The following is a 25,184-nucleotide window of genomic DNA, read 5'->3' as shown; positions in this document are numbered from 1 at the left end:
CTGCATATTTATTTTGGGACTACGAGGCGTTTACTCGGGAGATCCCCCTGTCTTGCATATTTACTTTGGGACTACGAGGCGGTACCTCGGGAGATCCCTCTGTCGTGCATATTTACATTTGGAACTACGAGCTGGTACCTCGAGAGCGCCCTTGTTGTTTACCTCTATTTGTGGTGGTGTTATTTTCTGAAAATTCTCGTTGTTTAAATTCTCAGTCATTTCAAAATATTATTATATCTTCTGCCTTGTTTTTCTTTTAAACCAGTAGGTCCCTGACCTGACCTCGTCACTACTCTACCAAAGTTAGGCTTGGCACTTATTGGGTACCGTTGTGGTGTACTCATACTACACTTCTACACATCCTTTTGTGCAGATCCACGCCCATCCTACCATGCCAGATACCTGTGAGCTGGACTGCACGTGAAGACTTCAAGGTTTATCTGCCAGCGTCCGCAGACCTCGGAGTCCCCCCTCTATCCTTATTATGTTATTTTTCCTTATTCCCTTTAGACTCTGATGTATAGAGACATATTGTCACGACCCAAAATTTCCACCTTCGAGCCCGTGATGGCGCATAACATTTTACTTGTTAGGCAATCCAATGTTAGAATAATTTTAAGCGTTTTTAACAATTCGTTTTTAATTAAATAGTAAAGAAACTAAAAAACTGGAATAATATCTGAATAAAGTGAACAACCAAAATAATAACGATGTCTAAATACTATCCCAGTATTGGAGTCACAAGTACACGAGTTTCTAGAATAATACAAATAAGGGTCTGAATAAAATAAAGTTGTTTGAATGAAAACACACAGCTAACATAAAGTAGAAGGGGATTTCAGAGCTGCGAACGTCGTGCAGATATTCCTCAAGTCTCCTCTAATAGCTTGCTCAAAGCAAATCTACAGTACGCCGTTGGGACCAACTCTGGTATCTACACAAGAAGTGCAAAGTGTAGTATGAGTACAACCGACCACATGTACTCTGTAAGTGCCGATCCTAACCTCGACGAAGTAGTAACGAGGTCTAAGGCAGGTCGCTTACATTAATAATAATAATAATAATAATAATAATAATAATAATAATAATAATAATAATAATAATAATAATAATAATAATAATAATAATAATAACAATAATAACAATAATAATAATAATAATAATAATAATAATAATAATAATAATAATAATAATAACAATAATAACAATAATAACAATAATAACAATAATAATAATAATAATAATAATAATAATAATAATAATAATAATAATAATAATAATAACAATAATAATAATAATAATAATAATAATAATAATAATAATAATAATAATAATAATAATAATAATAATAATAATAATAATAATAATAATAATAATAATAATAACAATAATAACAATAATAACAATAATAACAATAATAATAATAATAACTAATAACAATAATAACTAATAACAATAATAACAATAATAACTAATAACAATAATAATAATAACAATAACAATAATAACAATAATAACAACAATAATAACAACAATAATAATAACAACAACAATAATAACAATAATAACAACAATAATAACAACAACAATAATAACAACAACAATAATAACAACAACAATAATAACAACAACAATAATAACAAAAACAACAACAACAATAATAATAATAATAATAATAATAATAATAATAATAATAATAATAATAATAATAATAATAATAATAATAATAATAATAATAATAATAATAACAACAACAACAACAATAATAACAATAATAACAACAATAATAACAACAACAACAACAACAATAATAATAATAATAATAATAATAATAATAGGAATAGGAATAGAGGTAAGACAATTAAATCATATCAATAACTGAAGTCAATTTAGCATTCATAGCCAATTATTTCTTTTATCATTCTCTTGCAGCGTGCAACCCGTTCCCACAATATAATCCTTCAATTAATTTCCGTTGCGGCATGCAACCCGCTCCAACAATATAAACTTAGAATAAAATCTGTTGTGGGGTGCAACCCGATCCAACAATATAATCTTTCAAATTAATTCCGTTGCGGTGTGCAAACTGCTCCAACTAAATAAACTTAAAATAAAATCCGTTGCGGTGTGCAACCCGATCCAACAATATGATTTAACAACTCTTAAATGTAAAAATACTCCAATAAATACCATAATAAGAAATTATATGACAACAAAGCATACAATAATTATAATCTATTTAGGAAATAAGTAATGACAAGTAGCAATAAATTATGAAAATCAGGGAGAAAATAGACAATTTAATATTTAATATGCTAAATGTCAAGTAGCAATTAAGACACGTAAGTCAAATAAGCATGTAACAATTATAGCATGAACTCAAGACATAATATTGGATAAGGAATATGAGAGAAATAATTAATATAATAATTAATTCATGATTTAAAATAATTTATGATTTTCAGATAAATATGCAAACAATCAATTTGATGACGTATAGGCACTCGTCACCTTGCCTATACGTCGTTACACATGAAATTCACGTAACAAATAATTCAAGGTTCTATTCCCTCAAGTCAAGGTTAACCACGATACCTACCTTGTTTTGCAAATTTTAAGTGATCACTCGACCACAGCTTTTACTTTCGAATTAGTCTCCAAACCAATCAAATATATCAAATTATTGTCCAAAAATTCAGTTGGAGCTTTAGAAATTATTCATAATTCGAAAGAGAATTAATTTAAGTCATTTTCGAAAAAGTCAACCAAAAGTGAACTTGGGGCCCACTTTTGGTAACCCGACGAAAAATCACGAATTCGGACACCCGTTCCGATATAAGTTCAACCATACAAAAATTATCGAATTCCGGCATAGGATTGTCTTTCAAATCCTAAATTTTTATTTTTATTTATACGGTGTCCTATGCGAGGTTTTCAGTGATCACCGAAGTCTACAACATTTGTTTAAACAGAATGATCTTAACTTACGGTAGCGGACATGGTTTGAGCTGCTTAAGGATTATGACATCACCATTCTCTATCATCCCGGGAAGGCCAATGTGGTGGCCGATGCCTTGGCCAACCTGTTCGTCAGATTGGATGTTTCCGAGCCGAGCAGAGCGTTGGCTTGTGTGGTTTCTCGGTCTTCTCTTTATGATCGTAACAGGGAGCGTCAGTATGATGACCCCCATCTACTTGTCCTTAAGGACACGGTTCATCACGGTGATGCCAAGGAGGTTACTATTGGAGATGACGGTGTATTACGGATGCAGGGCAAGCTATGTCACTACTAGAAACTGGACCTATCGCAACGGATTATTTGCAACGGTTGTGAGACCATTGCAATAAACCGTCTATTGCAACGGTTACAACCGTTACATAAGTCTTTCGACCCTAGAGACAGTTCTAAGAATAAGTAACCGTTGCCACAGATGGAGTTATAGCAGCGGTTACATAAACCGTTCCAAATTTACTAAACCCGATTTTACTTTTTTATTTTATCCATCGCCTAGTCTTTTTTGTTATTCCTCCCAACCATCTTTTATGTTCTGTGTTTTAAACATCAATAGCCATTTCTTTTATGTTCTGTGTTTTCTTTTAGCTTCGACCCTTCGAACCCTAACCCTTTCAACAAGCCATTCTGGAAAGGCAGTATGTCAAGGTTACTGTATTTTTTCTATTTTGATATTACCCTTTGAGCTATTTTAAGAGAGAAGTTGTAGAGCAATTGATTATAGTTGCAAGGCTTAATTATTGGTATTACCTCGGGGTGAAGTGTTTGTAGCCTGTTGAATTGAATTTTCTAGAATTTTTTGGGAAATTCCGGGCCAATGTAATATTTTGCTCATAAGGTGTTTGAAAATAGTTTACAATCAAGACAACTGCGTGTGCCAAACAAATAAAACTGCAATTGACTAGAAAAGTTAACTGCAGATCAGCAACAAAACAAGATTTTTAGAATTGAAAGATTCCACTTTGATGGTAATATTTATTTAAACTAGTCATGGTGCTTAACATTATAGGATAAACTTCCAAATATCTCCACTTTTGAGACTAGGAGATGTCTATTACATAGTTTAAAGGTGTTGTAGCAGTGTCTTAAAATTTTCCCAAGGGAATGAGCATGGCATTTGGAAACCTCTCTATGTTCTTTAGTACTTTTTGAACTTGGTTTTTCCTTGTTTTCTCTACCTTTAGTAGTTATTGTGAAATTCTTTTCCTCAAGATCCTATTAAATAGAAATAAAGAACGAAATAACTGAAAAAGGTGTTACAATCTCCCTATTCTAGAAGGATCATCTACTAAGTTATTCGTCTTATCTGTATTTAGACTCTCTCGAAGATTTCCTTTTTAGAAGAAGAAAACTCCTCATAAAAGAGAAGCGTAGCACGAAGCTACCGCTTCCCTCAACCGACTAAACTAGAACAGTCACTACTTACTTTGACTCAAAAGAAAGACACACATCCTCTTAGCCAGAAGTACTTTTCTAGTGCACTGTTTGCAGTTGCATCAACTGCTCTGCTATGTACTCTAAATTCATGTTTTTATATTTTTTCCTAGTGAAGTAGCCTTAGATTTTCAATAAAACTTCTATGAATAATCTCTGGTTGTTTGAAGTGTAGCTTTCAGTCTTCTTCAAGTCATATAAAGGGAGAACATGCTCATTAGCTGCATTCTCGAAGCTGTTCTTTTAATTTGAAGCTGCGATTTGTTGCTTTAAGTTGCTATATTTGTGGTTTCATCAGCAGCACCTTCATGCTCCATGAATCAGCTTACCAGCTGGTGTGATGTTCATTTAAAGTTGGTACTGGAGGCATTTTACTTGTTGCCTTTCAATCGAATAAGCAGACCTCTGATGTATCAAGTCTACTAGATCAAAAGCTTGCCACAACTTGAATAAAGGTATTGTTCTTTATTGGAGTTTAGTGCATCCTAAAACTAAATATCTCCATCTGTTATGAAATTTTTTTATTAGTCTTTATTTATTTATTTTGTTTGGTAAATAGACTTCATCATTTGATTAGTCGCCTAGGAAAGTCACAAAGGCACAGTTGGATAGTATTTGTTCATAAGTAAAGTAGTATTAAAATAATTTTCCCCAAGTAGAGAAGAATGGCTATAGATCATTCATAATGAAATAATTGATTAACTAAGAAAGCTCTGGTGTTGCTTTGTTAAAATAGAATTTGTGATAATTAGATATAATACATGTGTTGTTTGTAGTTTTAGAGTTGCACATTCTTGGTTGCTGGATTCCCTTGTTTGGTGGTGTTTGAGTTCCGAAGTTGTTGCTTAATGGCAGTGATTATGCTGATATGTACTCAAAATTTAAGATGTGTTCTCGTGCTATGAAACACTTTATCAAGACTATTATTCTTTAGTAGCATGAGCTAACTTTCTGTCTAGATGTAGATGAACTCTAGAACTTTACCCCTTTCATTGAGAGGCAGGGGAGATAATAAGATGCAACATAATAACCTTTTCGCTCTAGGTGGCAATATTTGTCCAAGGAATGTAAAAGAAATATAAGAAGAGACTCGTTTGTGGTCTTTAAAGGGATGATGAATAGCAATGTAGAAAGAGAATCTATCAAGATCTAAATTTGGAAAGCAAATAAGCAGTTACTATAATGTGGAGCTTAGATTAGAGTATGTAGGGGTCGACGTTAGCAATTTTCTTCATCCCCCGATTAGTAAAAGCTATGTGTAGCACTCTTTCTCAAGGAAAGCACTAGATAACTATACATATAATTTTCTGTTTTAAATTAGATAAAGTTAAACTAAAACGAATCTACTAATTATACACTAGCACAAGGTATAAGGTGAATATCGGAGATTTTCCCTCATTCTTTTAGTAAATTCAATTGTTTCCATAAATTCCATGAACTGAACCTTCCTCTGGGACAATAGTGCACATTTCTGTTGCTAATTTAGGTTAGAATTTTCTTAAATGTACATTTGACCTTACAATATAATATGTAATATGTAGAAGATCTTAATATTGTTGTACATGCCTAATGTACATGCTGCCTAATGAGTATTTTCTATATATGTTGAGAATATATTCTTCTGTGAAAATTTTGCTGAATCATATTTATCATATTGGTTGATCATTGCTAGATCTTCAAATGTTCTAGGAATCCTTTATTTTCGAACTTCTTGCTAATTTATGTATGCTATCTCTTGAGTTGTAACGTTGTATATTTTTCTTTTTGATATGAATAATACTAGTTGGAGATTGTGATGAATGCTTTTTGTTTCATGATTTATATAAATTTCTGTGTCTTTTATTATATATTCAAGTAATTATTTATAACCAAATAGTGTATATGATAGACTCCATAATCGTTGCAATAGCCTCACTAAGTTGTTGCAATAACAAAAGTAAACCGTTCCAACAGTTCTTAAGCACCGTTGCAATATATAACGAGAACCGTTGCCATAGCATTACAAACCGTTGCAAATAGCCTAAAATTCATCACACAAATTGATATTGCAACGGTTTAGAACCGTGCCATTGGACTGAATAACCGTTGCAATATATAAGTTTAAGACAACGGTTAACGAACCGTGGCAACAAATATACCTATTGCAACGGTTTGGAAACCGTTGCACCAAACTGTTGCAATACGCTTATTGGCGCGCGATCTGGTGGAATGGTTGCTAAATTGTTGCAATAGTGCTATCGCAACAGTTTTCGTGCCTATTGCAACGATTTTTGCAGTGTTGCCATAAGCCTATTTTCTAGTAGTGAACTGAGTTATCGCCGCATGTTGAGCCTGCAGCATTTCGAAAATCACTCGTAAACTGATCCCGTCCCCTCCAATATATTGTGTATTTTGAGTTGCCGATCGGGCTCCACCACAGACGCTATTCTCGGGGTCAGTTGGCAAGTTTGCGTCGATAGCCACATGTGAATTAGCGTCAAATTGGGTCTGCGACCGTAATTTCGATGGGATCAGCGGGCGGTACCTCTGGGCTCATTGTCAACATGTAGGGGTGCTGATTGAGAGTTCGACATTGTGTTTTAACAAGAAATTAGAGACACTTCAAAGAGCAAGCATAAAGTAGTGTGTGTTATGGAGATTTGTATCAAATAACCACTATTATCCTTAGCCCCACGGTGGACGCCAAATTGTTTACCCTCAAAATTGGATAACATTTAAATTTATACGTGGTTTTAAGGATACGTGATCTAACTTGATACAAAATAATAAATCAGATTGAAATTGAAATAAACAATGGGAAAGTAAATGCAAACCACATAGGTTGAACAATCTTAGCCTTAGAAGGTTAGCCGCCCTCGAGCCAAACGTGCTTTTATCGATATCAGAACAGAATGACAATAGAATAATAAGAACTAAAAATAACAATATATTGCTTTGGGATGCGAGTTACAATGTATTCAATGAACTATCAGAACCCCTTTATATAGTAGAGAAGTCCTACTTTAGGTACAATTCTATAAAAGGTAAAATAATCTCTTGATTTGCTGATTGTCGGTTCCTTATTGATACGTGCCGAGATTCTCGCCGCAATATCCGATCGGTCACGGATATTTCGGTCTTCTATTAGTTATCTCAACAATGTCTCTCCGAGCTCGTTCGAGGCTAAGGTCGACACCAGACTCACCGTTAGTCGAAGGCAAGTCCTAGCTCGGTGGGACTTGAGGTCACTACTAGAAATCAGGGCTACTGCAACAGTTCGTAAGCAGCGGTTGCTACAGAAGCGCTATTGCAACGGTTGTCAAACCGTTGCATAAGACTCTAGGGCCTATTGGGATAGTTCGAAAAAAGAGACGGTTGCATTAGTATAAGAACCGTTGCCACAGATCGGTCCATTGGAACGGTTACTCTAACCGTTGCAATATACAGATCTATGGCAACAATTCTTTGGAAAGAAATTGCTACTGGGATGGTTTTATTTTCCCCCTTTGTTTCCCTCTTCTTTTTTCACTAAACCTGCCCGATTTTCTTTTAAAGTTTCTTAACCGTACTCTCTCTTATGATTCAAAATCTGAAGACATGGAACATAACAAATTAACCCAGTTATGCGCATCTCTTCACATATTCGCTCAGTTCCTAAACCCGCATCGGAACAATAGCCCGGTGAAGCACCCACCTCCGACAAAGCCACACCTCTGGCAAGACCCAACTGGAATCTTCATTTATTTTTCAGCTAGGTAAGTTGTAGAGATCATTCTAATTTTTCTACTTTTATTTTTACATATTTGGCTTTGTATTCTTTATCTCTTCCTAGGTTGCTTTAGGCATCCTTGTTCTTTCATAGGAAGTATCCAAAAACTAGTAATAAATAATTCTAAAGAACCTTCTGTTCTGAAATGAATATATGTAATGGGCATAACCCAGAAAATTAAAGCTTCAATTTTTTATGCAAACCCACCCACGTCCCTTTGTATCACCTTTACTCCTAGATTCTAAGCCTTTATAGTTTTCAAATTGTAAAATCCCTCTCTCAATCTCTTGAATCCTCCTCCGCCAACCAATTTTTGGGGCACTCGTGTAGTTTTATTACGAGAAGAGTGTGTCGAAATATTTGATTTTCTCTAGTTTATTCGTTTTTGCTCATATTGTCGTGTTGAATCTCCTTGTGCGGCATATACAATGTTTTGAGATCCGATCTATGTGTTTGCCGAAGCCCCTTCTAGCCTTTTTACGGATTTCTGTGATGACCCAAATGGTCATCTTATGTTTTAGAACTCGATTCTGTGTTCCGAAACTTTTAAAACCTCATTTTATTCCTACTCGATTTGCGTGCACAGTCCGGGCGTGTTTCCGAAAAGCTTTTATGTTGAAAGTTGATGAAAATAAGGAATTTTGCTTAAAAATCTCATTTGAGTTGATTTCGGTCAATATTTTTGATAAACGGACCCAGACTCGTGTTTTGACAGTCCCAGTGGGTCCGTATCGAAATATGGGACCTTGGCGTATGCCCGGAATCGATTTCCGAGGTCCCTAGCTCGAGATATGAATTTTTGTTGAAAATTTAAAGACTGAAAATCTAATGGTTTTAAGAATTTGATTAATGTTTGATCTTGTTGGTATCGGACCCGTATTTTGGTACCTGAGCCCGGTACATGTTCATTATGATATTTAAGACTTGTTTGTGAAATTCGGTGAGAAACGAAATTGGTTTGACGTGATTCGGACGTCCGGGTGTGAAAATAGAGGTTTTAAAGCTTTTTTTATAATTTCATTCGATTTGGTGCAAAATTCGTAGTTATAGGTGTTATTTTGGCGATTTGATCGCGCGAGCAAGTTCGTATGATGTTTTAGGACTTGTGTACATGTTTGGTTTGGAGCCTTGAGGGCTCAGGTGAGTTTCAGATAGGCTACGGTGTGAATTGAACTTAGAAAAAAATCTGGTTTTCTTCAGCTTCAATGTTTTCTGGCTTTCTTATTCGCGTTCGCGAAGGTACTCTCGCAAACGCGAAGAGTGAAATGGAGCTGTGTCGGTTTTATTCTTCACGAACACGTAAGCTTGATCGTGAACGCCGAGCAGTGGGGGTTTTACCCTTCGCGAACGCGACCGGCATCTCGCGAACGCGTAGCGTTAGGGGACCTGGGGGAGGGGACAACCATTCTTCTACGCGAACGCGAGCACTGGCTCGCGAACGCGAAGGCCGGGGGGAGCAGCCTTCGCGAATGCATAGTAGGACTCGCGAACGCGTAGGCCTTTTGGGCCGCTGCCTTTCGCAAACGCGGCAGGCCCTTCGCGAACACGAAGAATGCCTGACGCCTCTACTTAAAACAGAATCAAACACGGGAATTTGCCATTCTTTCAAAAAAATTCAAAACTAGAAGACTTAGAGGCGATTCTCAAGAGACATTTTCTTCCCCGATTTGTAGGTAAGTAATTCCAAACTACTTTCTTTCAATTACCCATTGTATTTCATGAAGTTTCAACCTAAAATCTAGAGTGTTCATGGTAGAATTGAGGGTTTTTGGGTAGAAACTAGGGATTTCGAAATTTGAGGATTTAGACCTCAAATTGATGTCGAATTCCAAAACCAATTATATATCCGGGCTCAGGGGTGAATGGGTAAATGGAATTTGGTCCGAACCTCGGGTTTTGACCAAGCGGGCCCGGGGTCGATTTTTGACTTTTTGGGGGAAAGTTTGGGGAATATAAATTTATGCATTGTAGTTGATTTATTTAGCAATTTTTGATATTATTGAGTCGTTTGTGGATAGATACGAGTGTTTCGGAGGTGAATTCTAGAGGAAAAGCGGAAATTGAGCATTGAGTGGCCTTTGGAGCGAGGTAAGTGTTGTGTCTGACCCTGACTTGAGGGAATATGACTTGTTTTGTCTATTTGCTATATGTTTAGATGCTGGGGAACAATGTATATGTGAGGTGACGAGTACTTATGCGTTATAGTCAGGTTAAAGCATGCGGGTTGGGGCTTAATTTCTTGCAATTATAGCTTCCTTTGTTCATGTTATCCATGTTTAGACTAGTATTGTTAAAGTGATCGTTCTTATCATGTATACGGATTTTTTGGTGATAACTGAGTATTGATTTCGAAGCTGATGTTGGTATTGTGGAACCAAATGTTGAAGTAAGGTTTGTACTTGTTATTCTATCTCTCTGTTGTTATTTGTTCATTGCATTATGGTAAGGGAGAATGTTAATGCACGAAGGGTGATGCCGTGCCATATTGTGAGTGTTAATGCACGAAGGGTGATGTCGTGCCATATTATGAGTGTTAATGCACGAAAGATGATGCCATGCCACGTTATGAGAGCTAACGTATGAAGGGTGATGTCGTGTCGTATCTATTGATTTATATTGTGAGGTTGAGAGTAAAAGCACGAAGGGTGATGCCGTGCAATTGTTTTCATTGTGTTTAGTTGTTTTCACTGGTTAAAAGCATGTTGACTGTTCTGGTTATCATTTTCACTATATGTCCTATATCCTGTGCCCCTTTAGCATGTTCCCCCTCCCAATAGTACATGTTTAGCTGGTACTGTTGTTTTCTTGTACATATACTGTTATCTGCACAGGTTTATTATGTGAGTGTCTTGTCATAGCCTCGTCACTACTTCGTCGAGGTTAGGCTCGACACTTACCAGTACACGGAGTCGGTTGTACTGATACTGCACTTTGCACTTCTTGTGCAGATTTTGGTACCGGTCTTAGCTGATCGTGAGGCTTAGCAGCTTGGATTTGCTGTCAGGAGACCCAAGGTAGATCTGCTGACGTCCGCAGACCTTGGAGTCTCTTCCTAGTTTTATCATTTACTGTTTCCTTACTCCAAAACAGTGTATTTTTTCTTTTCAGACTCTATTTGTAGTAAATCATAGTAGCTCATGAGTTGTGACTCCAGATCCGGGTGGTAGTAATTAATGCAGTTTTTATATTATTCCGCAATCACTACATTTCATCTTAGCTAATTTGCTGTTATTTACTGAATGAAAAAAGGATTGGTTTAATGATTCTCTAATGTTGGCTTGCCTAGCAAGTGAAATGTTAGGCGCCATCACGGTCCTGACGATGGGAATTCCGGATCGTGACAATTTCGGTCATCGATGCTACTGTATGTTACTAACGTTTTTTCATTCATTAATTATTAAATATCCCTTTATAGGTTTTAGAAGTTTTATAACAAGCATTGAGCTTCGAATAGAGATGGTAATCCGTCAGGACATAATGATGGAAGATTGTCCTAGCCTGCATTTGGTAGATAATTTGGGTAATATCGAAGTTGAAGATGAACTGTTTAGTGCTTTTTCTTTTATGTAAAAAAAAGAGTACTTACAAGAAGCTGAGTCTATTTTTAAGATCTCAGATTATTCATGAGATAGTTAGATTATGTATAAAACAAGAGTACTTACAAGGAACTTAGTTTGTGCTCTCCTTGTATGCCTCTTTATTAGAAACTCTCGTTGCTAATGAATATCACTTTAGCAAGATCTTTATCAATGAGTCTACAGCTGAATCGTTTCAACCACAAAGAAGTCCTTAAGATGAAGAACTGAATTATATAAGGAGCCATTGCTCTGAGGAAATCACAACAACAAAATTCCCACCTCCATGTGGAAAAAGCATGTGTTTAGTAAGCTTTTATGTGATATTTAAATTTCTGGTAGTATTTTTTCTTTTGGGGAATCTAATATTCTAGTCTTCTTTCCAGGTTTCTTCTATGATGTGTTCCTTCTTAATTTAAATCTTCTACAAGTAGATAGCATGAAAAGTAATGTGATACTAAAAGAATCATCAAGAATTTGTACTTCAAGTGGGAAGACAGCTTATATAGGTATTAAAATTAGTAAGGCATGATAATGATATACTCTGTTCTAGGAATATTATAAGAATTTATCTAATCATGCATGTATTCTCTAATCATTTTATTTCACAATAACAGTGAAAACTCAAGTTGGCCTTGAAACTTTTCAGCTGTTATCTTATTGCTAATGCGTGTGATACTACTTTTAAAATTGGCACTGCGGTCAGCTACCTTCTTTTTGTTATCTATTAATTAACACTTGCTTTATTTAATTGTAGGCATGGATTATGAAGATCCAACAAAGAAGAGCAACTTTGTGGTAACGTTCTTATGGATGTTGTATTGACAACATTATGATGCTCTCATTCTCGCTTGTGCCATTTCTATCATGGCCTGTGGATATTCCTTGGCATGAGATGATAGGTTTGTGCATTTATGCACTTGCATTATGTTATTATCATAATAGAGAATGGCTTTCACGAGTTACGACCATTAGAAAAAATGACAACATCAGGGGCTTGTGGTTTTTCTGTCCACTTCTGGTGCTTTTTATATTGTTCTGTGCAATTCTTGTTTATAACTTTTAGTTATTCCAGAAAAAGCCTATCTCATAACATTGGTTCTACAATAAATTTTTGATGTGGATTTTATTCTTGTGCTGCAGTATATGATACATTGTGACCTTACTATATGAAATTATTATTTCTATCTGTTAGTTCGTCTACCTTTTACTGGATTATAAATATACATACAATCAAATTTTAAGTTGCATGTTCTCAATTTACAATTTATAATCAACTTCTCATATTGTCATGCTATTTGTGTGTTCTCTTTGGATTTTGATGGATACTTCTATTTTTGGATAGCAGTTTATGTTATTTTCTGCTGCATCATTCATCCCCGCACCACAAATTCTAAATATCATGTTATGTTACGGATAACCATTCATTGAAGTTTCATCTCAATCTGAATATATGTAGCGCCTAGCGTTAATGTCACGACGCAAAATTCAAATAGTCGTGATGGCATCTAACCCAACCCGCTAGGTAAGTCACTTTCAACTATCCAATTCCAATAACAATTATTAAAGCCATTTAAGTAAGTAAATATCTTAATCTTATATATTCCCCTAAGAACTCGTAGTACAAATCATGAGCTTATAAGAATAGAATTTACAAAGCTGATATGAAGTAAATACATCTTCTGTTTGAAAAGTACATAAATATAATTTTTATAATCTAAGGCTACCATGAACAAGAGGCAGCTACCATAAGAACGCAGGTACATCTTCAAATCCGGCAACCATCGAGTACAGTAACAACATCAGCCAACATCTGCACGCAATGTGCAGAAGTGTAGTATCAGTACAACTGACCCATGTACTGAGTAGGAAACAAACCTAACCTTAGGTTGAAAGCAATGACGAGCTTTTACCAAGGTCGGCTCCAAAAACCAATAGTCCACAACAGTCCATAACCACGTAAAGCAAATAAAACAAGAAGTAACTCAGAGATAAAATGCTCAGCTAAATCATGATTTCAAAAATAATAATCCTTCATTTTAAGTAAATCAGTGAAAACCCAAATCGTTTACCGAAGTTGCCAGAAATATGAATAAGTTTGAAAACAATAATTTTCCCAAAATCCTTTCAATAATAAATGAGATGTTTCATTTTCTTTCTAGATAACCTGTATAAAAATAAATGCATCACTATGCCCATCTGTCAACATGTTTGAGAAATCATGAATGATATAATACTGTACAACATGAGAAAAATACATCTCTATGCATGTATGTCATGTGTGCATGTCAATGCGATGCAACTCAGTGATAAAATCATATGCATACTCTGAGAGTATCATTTCACTCAGTCCTCCCAGTCACTCAATCCTCCCAATCACTCAGTCCTCCCAATTACTCGGCAATCGCACTCGGCACTCGGCAGTCGCACTCAGTAGGTACTTGTGCTCACTGGGGGTGTGTACAGACTCCGAAGGGGCTCCTTCAGCCCAAGTGCAATAATCTGCACGGGCAACACACGTGCGGCACAGACAACTCACGTACTATAATAATATCTAGATCCGCACGGACAACTCACGTGCTGTCATCCGTGCACCAATACGCAATAATTCAATTGTACTCAGTCATGGAAAAATGACTCCAATGAGAGAACTGCCCCGCAAGACTAATAAGTACCGCTACAAAGAATTGCTGAAAATCCATCACACACCATAGAACCATCACGCAATTCTAACACAAGGTCATTCCTTAATATAACTCTGCTGCAATGCGTCCGTACCTTCATACCTTCGCCCCGATGTCCAACGCTGGTCCATATTATATACCCTAAGCTATCCTGCTCAAAAATCAATAACCCCGGAGTGGCAAATGACATAATGCCACACAAAACCCGAAAGAACATAAATAATATGCAATCAATCATGCAATACCCAAATACTCATCTCGCTCAAATTCTGCCATAAGGCATCCAATAGAACTGCACCATGTGTGCATATAAACGATGAATCACAACTCCTTGTAGCATGGAGGAGTAACTCACATATCACTTCAGAACATGAATAATTTTAACATCAACCAAATGGCATATCCCTCAACAATAGCAGTATGGAGCCAACCAATCCGACTAGGTGTAGAATACACATCCTAATTGGGCCTACCAATGGACCCCCAAATCAATTATGGTCACCTACAAATAGATAAATAACCCTCCAAAAATTCACCACGACTGATTCATAATACATCCTATCATCTAACTAGCTTCGGCCACGACTTCACACTCTGCAACCATGAAACAATCTGCTCCTGAAACTCCCAAATTCCAAATTTATAGGACACATGGATCATCATAACGGATTCCAATTCTAGCCTTCAAATGACTAACACATCTTTCATGCACGATCATTCTACAAGAAGTACTCCCATAATTCTTCTGTACCACATAGAAATAATTTGAATACCAGTAGTCTATCAACCATGTGAGTACCGCAATACTAATTATACATCCGTAAGTCAAAATACAATGCACCTTCTGAAATCCGCCCCCTTCTCATACAAAACCAAGTAGTAATAGTGTTCATCTAGTTATTTGGTACCGCCCATGTTGTCTAACATTCGTTACCTTCTCTTCAAGACTGTACTGCCACCTTGTACATGTAAATCTAACTTTCGCACAACATATAACATCTATCTTGCCATCATGTGAAAAGCACAAGAATCTTATTATCAACTTTGAGTCACCAACAATTTACATACCTTATTAGTTAGAAACCTTTTTCTTGCTTCTTTCCAGGAGGAAATCACAATACACAACACGTTCTCCACACCGGTAGAAAATATTGGTTCAAACCATGGTAGAAACCATCAAGAACACTTTGAAATCCATTTGCACATAACCAAGCCATCAGACCTGAATCTCTCTAACTCAACCAAGCCACGCAGGTCACCAAACCCAAGAATATTGCCACCAAAACATCTGTAAAGTCTTACCACATCGTAATTACCCCAAAGACCGATCCTACCATTACCATACTGGTCCAGTCTACTACCTAGTTGTCCTATTTCTCCGAGTTCCTTCCGAATTTGTCTTCAGATTGATACTTCTCCTTGCTAAAACACCACGATCTTTGACTACAACTCACTATAAGACACCCTAACATAAAACTACACCGCCCTAAGGCCCATAAGTTAATGTATTCCCCCAAAAGCACCACAAACGAGACATCCACTCTGAAAGACCTTATGTAAATTTAAAATTTCTCCCCTTTCCTTTCTTATACTGAAATATAAAGTCCCTAGTCATACAGAATTTCCGCAACTCCAGTCGCCATTAAATGTAAATATCTGATTTTATCCATATACAAGTCCGGAGAATTTCTCAATTGCTATATATAAATCTCAAACCTATTGGAACTTTCTCAAGAGTCATCCACTTTGTTCAAATCTAAATTACACTGCCCAAATGGGCCAAAAGACACATGCCCCAATAGCACAACAACACTCAAAAAATTAACTCTACTTTAATACCACCTATCAAATTCATACTCTGTACGCACTACATCATTTACGAATAACAACTCACTCATCCCACGATTTCCATATGCTCATAAAGCGCAATAAACCCGTATTCAGGAATTTCGGTACTCGAGTTATTCTCGAACTCCACCTCTACAAGTCATCACTGATTCCCAAGTATACCTCAGACCAAAACACAATTTTGACATATAATCATGAATTAAATTGTCAATAGCAGGCTCCCCTACTTGGCTCAAAGCCATAAATAAAAATATTCGATAACTCACAATAACCATACTCTCTTACTGCCATAATGATGCAGTCAGTTCAATGAAAATTCTTCTCAAGCTCGTGTGACACCAACTATAAAAAAAAATACTTCGATCATTCTCTAAGCTCGCATTTATTCTCTTGACAGTCAAGTCAACTTCCTCACACAGATTCAAATTCAAATCTCCACACATATAACTCGCTGGTAGAAAAGAAACTCTTCAGTCAACATTATAAAGAACACTTCTACGTAGATTACTTTGCAGGAGATAACCCACCTGCTTAGCCTCAAATTGTCATCTTGTTATACCCTTTCTTAGCCACAATTGCTATAAAATCACTTAATTATTTTGAGTCCAAACTCATTAACCAGACGCGAGAATTTAATTTGCCCCAAAATTTAACAACGTGAAAGATCTTTCAAAACATTCCCACTCGAGACCGTATGTCACATCAAAACAAAAATCAAGCACCCAATGGCCTTCCTTTACACTTCAAGGAAACACTTCTCGCCACATTCACATCGTCTTAACACATCCCGCAGTTACATCATACTCATCACAAAGCCATTTCACCGCTCATCGATCCACGAATTCCACCTGTAGGGACATTACCGGACATATGAGTCCAAATGTACAAGTTATAACTGAAGCTACCGAGCTTAAACTGCGATCTAACCATGGCCTCAAGTCCTCCAGACTGGCCCATCACCAAAACATAGCATACACATCTCGCACATCATCCCTGAAACCATAAGCCGGCGATACACAGCTGATACCGAGCGCTCATGTGCGCATACGAATATGTGGAAGGAATTCAAGGAGTTATGTCTCAAGCTGAATCAATCCCGCACGATGAGGGAAGAAAGATGGGAAGTATATATCCTAAATGCCCTGTAGCCTCTCGAAGATAAGTATGGACGTCATCATACCGATCCGCAAGACTCTACTAGACACTTGCTCATGACTTGTAGAACCTATGAACCTAGAGCTCTAATACCACCTTGTCAAGACCCAAAATCTAACTAGTCGTGATTGAACCTAACCCAACCCGCTAGGTAAGCCAACTTTCAACTATCCAATTCCAATAATAATTATTAAAGCAATTTAAGTAAATAAAGATCTTAATCTTATACATTCCCCCAAGAACTGGTAGTACAAATTATGAGCTTAAAAGAATAGAATTTACAAAGCTGATATGAAGTAAATACATCTTCTGTTTGAAAAAGTACATAAACAAAGTTTTTATAATCTAAGGCTACCATGAACAAGAGGCAGCTACCATAAGAACGCAGGTACATCTTCAAATCCGGCAACCATCGAGTACATCAACAACATCAGCCAATATCTGCACGCAATGTGCAGAAGTATAGTATCAGTACAACCGACACCATGTACTGAGTAAGAAACAAACCTAACCTTAGGTTGAAAGTAGTGACGAGCTTTTACCAAGGTCAGGTCCAAAAATCAATAGTCCACAACAGTCCATAACCATGTAAAGCAAATAAAACAAGAAGTAACTCAGAGATAAAATGCTCAGCTAAATCATGATTTCAAAAATAATAATCCTTCCTTTCAAGTACATCACTGAAAACCCAAATCGTTTACCGAAGTTGCCAGAAATATGAATAAGTTTGAAAACAATAATTTTTCCAAAATCCTTTCAATAATAAATGAGATGTTTTATTTTCTTTCCAGATAACCTGTGTAAAAACAAATGCACCACTATGCCCATCTGTCAACATGTGTGAGAAATCATGAATGTTGTGATACTATACAGCATGGGAAAAATACATCTCTATGTATGTATGTCATGTGTGCATGTCAATGCGATGCAACTCAGTGATAAAATCATATGCATACTCTCAGAGTATCATTTCACTCAGTCCTCACAGTCACTCAATCCTCCCAATCACTCAGTCCTCCCAATTGCTCGGCACTCGCACTCGGCACTCAGCAGTCGCACTCAGTAGGTACCTGCGCTCACTAGGGTGTGTATAGACTCCGGAGGGGCTCCTTCAGCCCAAGCACTATAATCTGTACGGACAACTCACGTGCTGCATGGACAACGCACATGTTATAATAATATCTGGATCAGCACGGACAACTCACGTGCTATAATAAAGCCAATCTAGCATGCTGCGGCGTGTAGCCCGATCCCATAATTATCCTCACAATCAGGCCCTCGGTCTTACTCAGTCATCAATCTCTCTAGTCTCTCGGGCTCACAATGTCATAAAAAATCAGCTCAAAATGATGATATGATGTATCAATAAATAGCAACAGAGACTGAGATATGATATGAAGTGAATGAACATGAATATGACTGAGTATGGATTTTCAATTTAAAATAAATAATTCACAGTAATATGAACTCTATGGGTCCTAATAATAATGTGACATAGCTTCAACATGATTTTTAATATGATTCTCAGCTCAATTTCTTGAGCACATAAAACTGCATGGAAAATACCAAGATTATTTGACTACAAAATTTCACGAAACAATTACGTCACAATTTCTATGGGGCACGCCCACACGCCCATCACCTAGCATGTGTTTCACCTCCCAACAATTTAAAAATCCATATATTCAGGGTTTATACCCTCAACTCTAAGATTAGAAGAGTTACTTACCTCGAATAAGCCAAATCCAATATCGAGCAAGCTAAACAATGCTCCAGAAATTCCATTCTGCGCGTAACAACTTTTGAATTGCTCGCATCTAGTCACAATTAATTTAATTCAGTCCACAAAAATTATAGAAATTTATTCCATATTAAAATACTAATATTTTCCATAAAAATCTGAAATTATACCCCAAAAATACCCGTGGGGCCCACGTTTCGGAATTATACGAAACTCATAAAATCCGACAACCCATCCAATTACAAGTTAAATCATACTAATTTCACTCAATTCCGACTCCAAATCAATGTTCAAAGCTCAAATATTCATATTATGAACTTTAGGCCAATACCCTCATTTTCCTCTTTAAATTCATCAATCAATTGCTAAATATGAAGATAGATTCATGGAATATAATCATAAGGGAGTCAAGAACACTTACCCCAAGTTGTGTGAAAAAATTCCTCTCCAAAATCGCTCAACCCGAGCTCCAAAATCCGAAAATGAGTAAACATCACGAAACCCCGAATTTAAGCTTCTGTCCCAGCGATTTCCGCATCTGCAGACAAGGGGTTGCACCTGCGACCCTCGCTTCTGCGGACAAAAATACGCGCCTGCGAAAACAGTCGGCATTCTCAAATTTCGAAACTGCAGCGCCATTCTCGCATCTACAGGCTTGCAGATGCGCATACCCTTCGCACATGCGGCCTCGCAGATGCGGCAATTTCTTCGCACATGCGAGTAGTGCCCAGTTCCACTCTTGGCCGCTTTTGCGGCTGATTTCGCGCATATGCGGCTTCGCACCTGCGATTAAAAGTTTCGCAGGTGCGATCACAGTCTGAATTTGATCCGTTAACTATCCGAAACTCACCCCGGGGCCCCCGGGACCTCAACCAAATATACCAACAAGTCCCATAACATAATACGGACCTACTCGAGGCCTCAAATCACATCAAACAACATCAAAACGACGAATTACACTTTAATTCAAAAATTATTGAACTTTGAAACTTCAAATTCTACATCTTGTGCCGAAACACATCAAATCACGTCCGATTGACCTCAAATATTTTGCACACAAGTCACATTTCATATTACGGACCTATTCTAATTTCCAGAATCGGATTTCGACCTCGATATCAAAAAGTCAACTCCCGGGTCAAACTTTTCAAAAATTCAACTTTCGGCATTTCAAGCCTAATTCTACTACGTACCTCCATAAAATTTTTCGAACTCGCTCCTAATTCCAAAATTACCATATGGAGCTATTGAAATCATCAAAACTCTATTCCGGGGTCGTTTACACATAAATCAACATCCGGTCACTATTTTAACTTAATCTTTAAACCTTGGAACTAAGTGTTCCAATTCATTCCAAAATCTCACCGGACCCGAACCAATTACCCCGGCAATTCATACAACAACTGTAAAGTACAATTTGAGAAGTAAATGGGGAAACATAATTGTAATGCTCAAAACGATCGGCTGGGTTATTACAGTTAATTGTTCTGATGCTTTTTGAAGCTCACCAAGCTATGAATCACTTGAAGTTGAACCAAATTTTGCCCATGGTTGAAGAAAGAAAGGTAAGAGACAAAGTGTACATTATTTGACTTCTGCTCACTCTTCACCAGTTACATGTGAGTTCTAATAGCTAGTATTGAATACCTTAACCTAATGTTGTTGCTCGTGACTTAGACAAATGGAGTTGCAGGATTCACTTAGCTTTCAAATAGTGAGAATGATTGCTTTGGCACTGGCCATAGTTCGACTACCATCTTAGCAGCAACAGGTATATATCCATTAAACTGTGAACTGAGTTCAGTACAGAACATGACCTGTGAAACTTGAATTGACTCCCCCTCAAACACATGGATCAGAGCTTTTCTTTCTTTATCAGTTTCTTGTATATGGCTAAGGAGAAGGTATAATTCCAAATCTTGTTAGAGGTTTCATTTGGTTATATGAATGTTAGAGGATTTGTTGAATTAGTATCTGCACATTCGTCCAAGTTAATGTTACTACTTAAATTATCATTAACCAAATTAAAGGTTCTACCAATTTCTCCGCGTTGACAATGCGATTGTGAAACGTTCTTGATGGTATTATTTTAATTTTGGACCTGTCTGACTGATCTCTTTTACTGCTATATGCGTATTTTCCTGGGCTAATACGTGTTCTTTTGAGAATTTGTAGACATTTTAGTTTAGGGATAATATTTTTATGACTAGTTCATTGAAAACTAATGTGTAGAATCTAATTTACTTAAGTTAGGTTTCTTAGCTAGCTATTTTAACTTAATGAATTCATATGCAAATCTACCCTACTTGTGGGAATACACTGGGTTGTTGTTGTTGTTGAATTCATATGCAAATCTGTTGTTTGTCTTTATGTCTGATAGCATGTATCCAGATTATCCCGATATAACTTATTTTAGTTCATTTCATTTTCATAATTAATTTTGTTAAGGAGACAACTATTTCACCTTGAATTCATATATTAGGATTTTTCTTATTAAAAAGTAGCACCTGTAATGTATTCTTTTCCTACTTTTTTATCGAAAGTGGTCTATTTGTCTTATTATAATTAGCATCTGCAATGTATTTTTCTCATGCTTTTCTATAGAAAGTGGTCTTGTAATTTTGCCATAATTGTAAGACATTGAAGAAACCTGTAATAATGAAATTTGCTTGTCTGTTGTGATCCATATATAAATGCACAAGTGAATCTAGCTTTAGAAAAATTCTAAATGTATTCATTGTCTGGTATATCTACATAGAATTCTTACTACATTAAAGAATATGTTCGAATACTTTCTTGAATCTGTTAGCTCTCCATTTTACAGTATATTTTTAGATGTTTGTGAACCTGATATAAAGAATATATCGGTTTATTCGTGTTTGTTTCCTGTGTGAATCAACCTCTCCAAGTTAACTAATAATTTGTGGGAGGTTAAGGACATGACGTCAACTCCTTATATTAGTATGAACTCTTATTTTCAAACCTGACTAGCGAGTCCTATTGTTTGAAACTCTTTGTGATTAATTTGAACTCTTTTTTTTTTACAAGTGTCTGGTATTTGCAGTGAAACTTCTTGCTTAACATGATAACTTGTGTGCCTAGCACCTTTGCCTACTTGTCCATGTGGTTATATGATATGTTTTCTTACTGCCTAGCATATTAAATCCATGAGAAAAAAAGAAATTTTATTGACAAGATATTCTGATTGCTCCATTTGGTTAACATAGATCTAATTCTTTATCCAGTTAATTTTGAAATGTTAAATTGTACTTATTTTATGTATTCTGATATTTGTGAGTTTTGTCATATCTATCTCAATCTCTGTTTTACTATCACTCTATCATTACCATTCTGTTGACTCATAGTATGATGAAAGATGGTCCTCATCTAGGTGCTTGACATTAAAGGGATTCTTTTTGAAAATTTTGCTTACTTTTTTTTTAGTATCTTTTGTAGGTGGAGCAAATGAACAAAGGGTAGGCATAAACGGTGAAAACCTTACTTAGAGTGCTGATTGATTATTGTTGAAACTTCATATATTCTGGAAATCATTCGAACATTTTGCAATCTTATGTATTAATAATTTTGCATTTGTAAACACTATTGTATAATTTACTTTTATGGATATTACCCCTTTAAATATTTTGGATTGTTGGATTATGAATTTATTTATGATTGTGATAACCCGATAGGTCATTTTATATTTTAGAACCTAATTATGCGTTATGAGGTCTCAAAAACCTCATCTTAACATTTCTCAATTTGCGTGCACAGTCCGAGTGTTCTTCCGGAAGGCTTATATGTTAAAAACTGATAAAAAGAGAATTTTTACCTTAAAAATTAATTTAAGTTGACTTCGGTCAATATTTTTAGCAAACGGAGCCAGATCCATATTTTGACGGTCCCGTTGGATCCGTATCGAAATATGGGACCTGGGCATATGCCTGGAATCGAATTCGGAGGTTCCTAACTCGAGTTATGATTTTTTGATGAAAATTAAAAGTCTGAATATTTAATGATTTTTAAGAATTGGTTAATATTTGGCCTTGTTGATACCGGGTCCGTATTTTGCTTCCGGAGCCCAGTATAGGTCCAATATAATATTTATGACTTATCTGTGAAATTTGGTGAGGAACGGAGTTGGTTTGACGTGATTCGGACGTCTGGTTGTGAAAATAGAAGTTTTAAAGTGTTCCTGAGAATTTCATTTGATTTGGTGCTAAATTCGTAGTTCTAGGTGTTATTTTGGCGATTTGATCGCGCGAACAAGTTCGTACGATATTTTTAGACTTGTGTGCATGTTTGGTTTGGAGCCCCGAGGGCTCGGGTGAAGTTCGGATAGGCTACGAGATGTTTGGACTTAGAAAATTTGGTATTTTTGCTGCAGCAGCTGTTCTAGTGTGTTCTTATTCGTGTTCGCAAAGATACTCTCGCGAACGCGAAGGGTAAGCTGGTCAGGGTGAGTTTTTGCTCTTCGCGAACACAAAGGACTGGTCGCGAACGCGGAGTGATGGGGGATTTATCTTTCGCGAACGCGACCGTCTCAACGCTAACGCGTAGTGTTTGGGACCTGGGGGAGGGGGGGTCAGTCACTCTTCATCGCGAACGCGAGCAAGGACTCGCGAACGCGAAGGCCAGGGGGCGTAACCTTCGCGAACGCGATAGGAGTTTCATGATCGCGTAAGCTTGGCAAGCTCTGATCTTCGCGAACGCGATGAATACTGTCGCCCAACTATTAAACAGTCCCATTACGAGACTTAAGCCATTCTTTCAACTTTTTAGAAGCCAAACGGCCTAGAGACGATTCTCCCAAGCTAAATTCTTCCCCAAAGTATTGGTAAGTGATTCTAAACCATTTTCTTTCAATTACCCATTACATTTTATGAATTTTCAACATAAAATCTAGAGTTTCATGGTAGAGCTGAGGGTTTTTGGGTAGAAACTAGGGATTTGGAAAAAATGGGGATTTAAACTTCAAATTGAGGTCGGATTCCAAAATCAATTATATATCCGGGATCGGGGGTGAATGGGTAAATGAATTTTGGTCCGAACCTCGGGTTTTGACCAAGCGGGCCCGAGGTCAATTTTTGACTTTTTGGGAGAAAGTTTGGGAAATCTAAATTTATGCAATGTAATTGATTCCTTTAGAAATATTTGATATTATTGAGTCATTTTTGAATAGATACGAGTGGTTTGGAGGTGGATTCTAGAGAAAAAGTTGTGATTGAGTATTGAGTGGCTTTCGGAGCGAGGTAAGTGTCGTGGTTAACCTTGGCTTGAGGGATTAGGTATGATTCACTTATTTGCTACGTGTTTGTATGTTGAGTAAAATGTATAGGTGATGTGACGAGTACCTATGCGTTGTTGTCGAGTCATAACATGCGAGAAAGTCTTATTATTGTAATCGTGGTATTCCTTGATCATATTGTTCATGATTAGACTAGCTATTCGTTATATTGAATAATTTTTATTATGTTTTACGGAAATTGGTATTGACTCAAAGTTGAGGTTAGTAGCGTGGGAGTGAATGTTGAAGTAAGACTTATTCTTGATATTTCTATCTCCCTGTCGTTGTTGTTCATTGTCTTGGTGAGGGAGAGTATTAAAGCACGAAGGGTGATGTCGTGCAACGTTTTGTGAGTGAGTGTTAATGCATGAAGGGTGATGTCGTGCCATGTTATGAGAGAAAGTTAATGCACGAAGGGTGATGCCGTGTCATTTCTATTGTTCCTTATGGTGAGGTTGAGAGTAAAAGCACGAAGGGTGATGCCGTGCCGTTTCTATTGTTTCTTATGGTGAGGTTGAGAGTAAAAGCACGAAGGATGATGCCGTGCACTTTCCTTTACTGTGTTTACTTGTTTCTTTCTGTTAAAGATATATCGACTGATCATGTTCTCATTCCTGTTGTGATTCCTTGCTATGTAATCCCCTCAGCATGTCCCCTTCCCAATATTTCTTGCCTTGCTTCTTTAGTTGTTGTTATTGT

The 25,184-nt window shown here is 36.6% G+C and overlaps 1 protein-coding gene and 1 long non-coding RNA gene across 7 annotated transcripts in view; one reads left to right on the top strand and one right to left on the bottom strand.

Annotated features, from left to right (window-relative positions):
• The first annotated feature begins 3,462 nt into the window (after nucleotides 1-3,462).
• LOC138906377 (uncharacterized) lies at nucleotides 3,463-11,385 on the top strand. The gene is made up of 2 exons (XR_011413695.1): nucleotides 3,463-4,902; nucleotides 11,144-11,385. It is a non-coding gene; the product is annotated as an uncharacterized lncRNA (long non-coding RNA).
• Nucleotides 11,386-13,378: 1,993 nt separating this feature from the next.
• Nucleotides 13,379-25,184, bottom strand: part of LOC108942831 (uncharacterized) — a 59,501-nt gene continuing 47,695 nt past the window's right edge. For 3 of the 6 annotated variants that reach the window (XR_011413692.1, XM_070195007.1, XM_070195004.1), the window contains 2 exons: nucleotides 19,187-19,274; nucleotides 17,657-17,898 (listed from right to left, as the gene is read on the bottom strand). The gene's annotated coding sequence lies outside the window, so the exon portion shown is untranslated. Of the gene's footprint in view, nucleotides 13,584-17,656; nucleotides 17,899-19,186; nucleotides 19,275-19,619; nucleotides 19,792-25,184 lie in introns of those variants that run through there. The other 3 variants (XR_011413694.1, XR_011413693.1, XM_070195006.1) reach the window with 3 other exon arrangements.

The sequence above is a fragment of the Nicotiana tomentosiformis genome, chromosome 2, assembly GCF_000390325.3.
Source record: "Nicotiana tomentosiformis chromosome 2, ASM39032v3, whole genome shotgun sequence".
Classification (NCBI taxonomy): Eukaryota; Viridiplantae; Streptophyta; class Magnoliopsida; order Solanales; family Solanaceae; genus Nicotiana; species Nicotiana tomentosiformis.
This window is presented reverse-complemented; position numbering and strand designations above follow the sequence as displayed.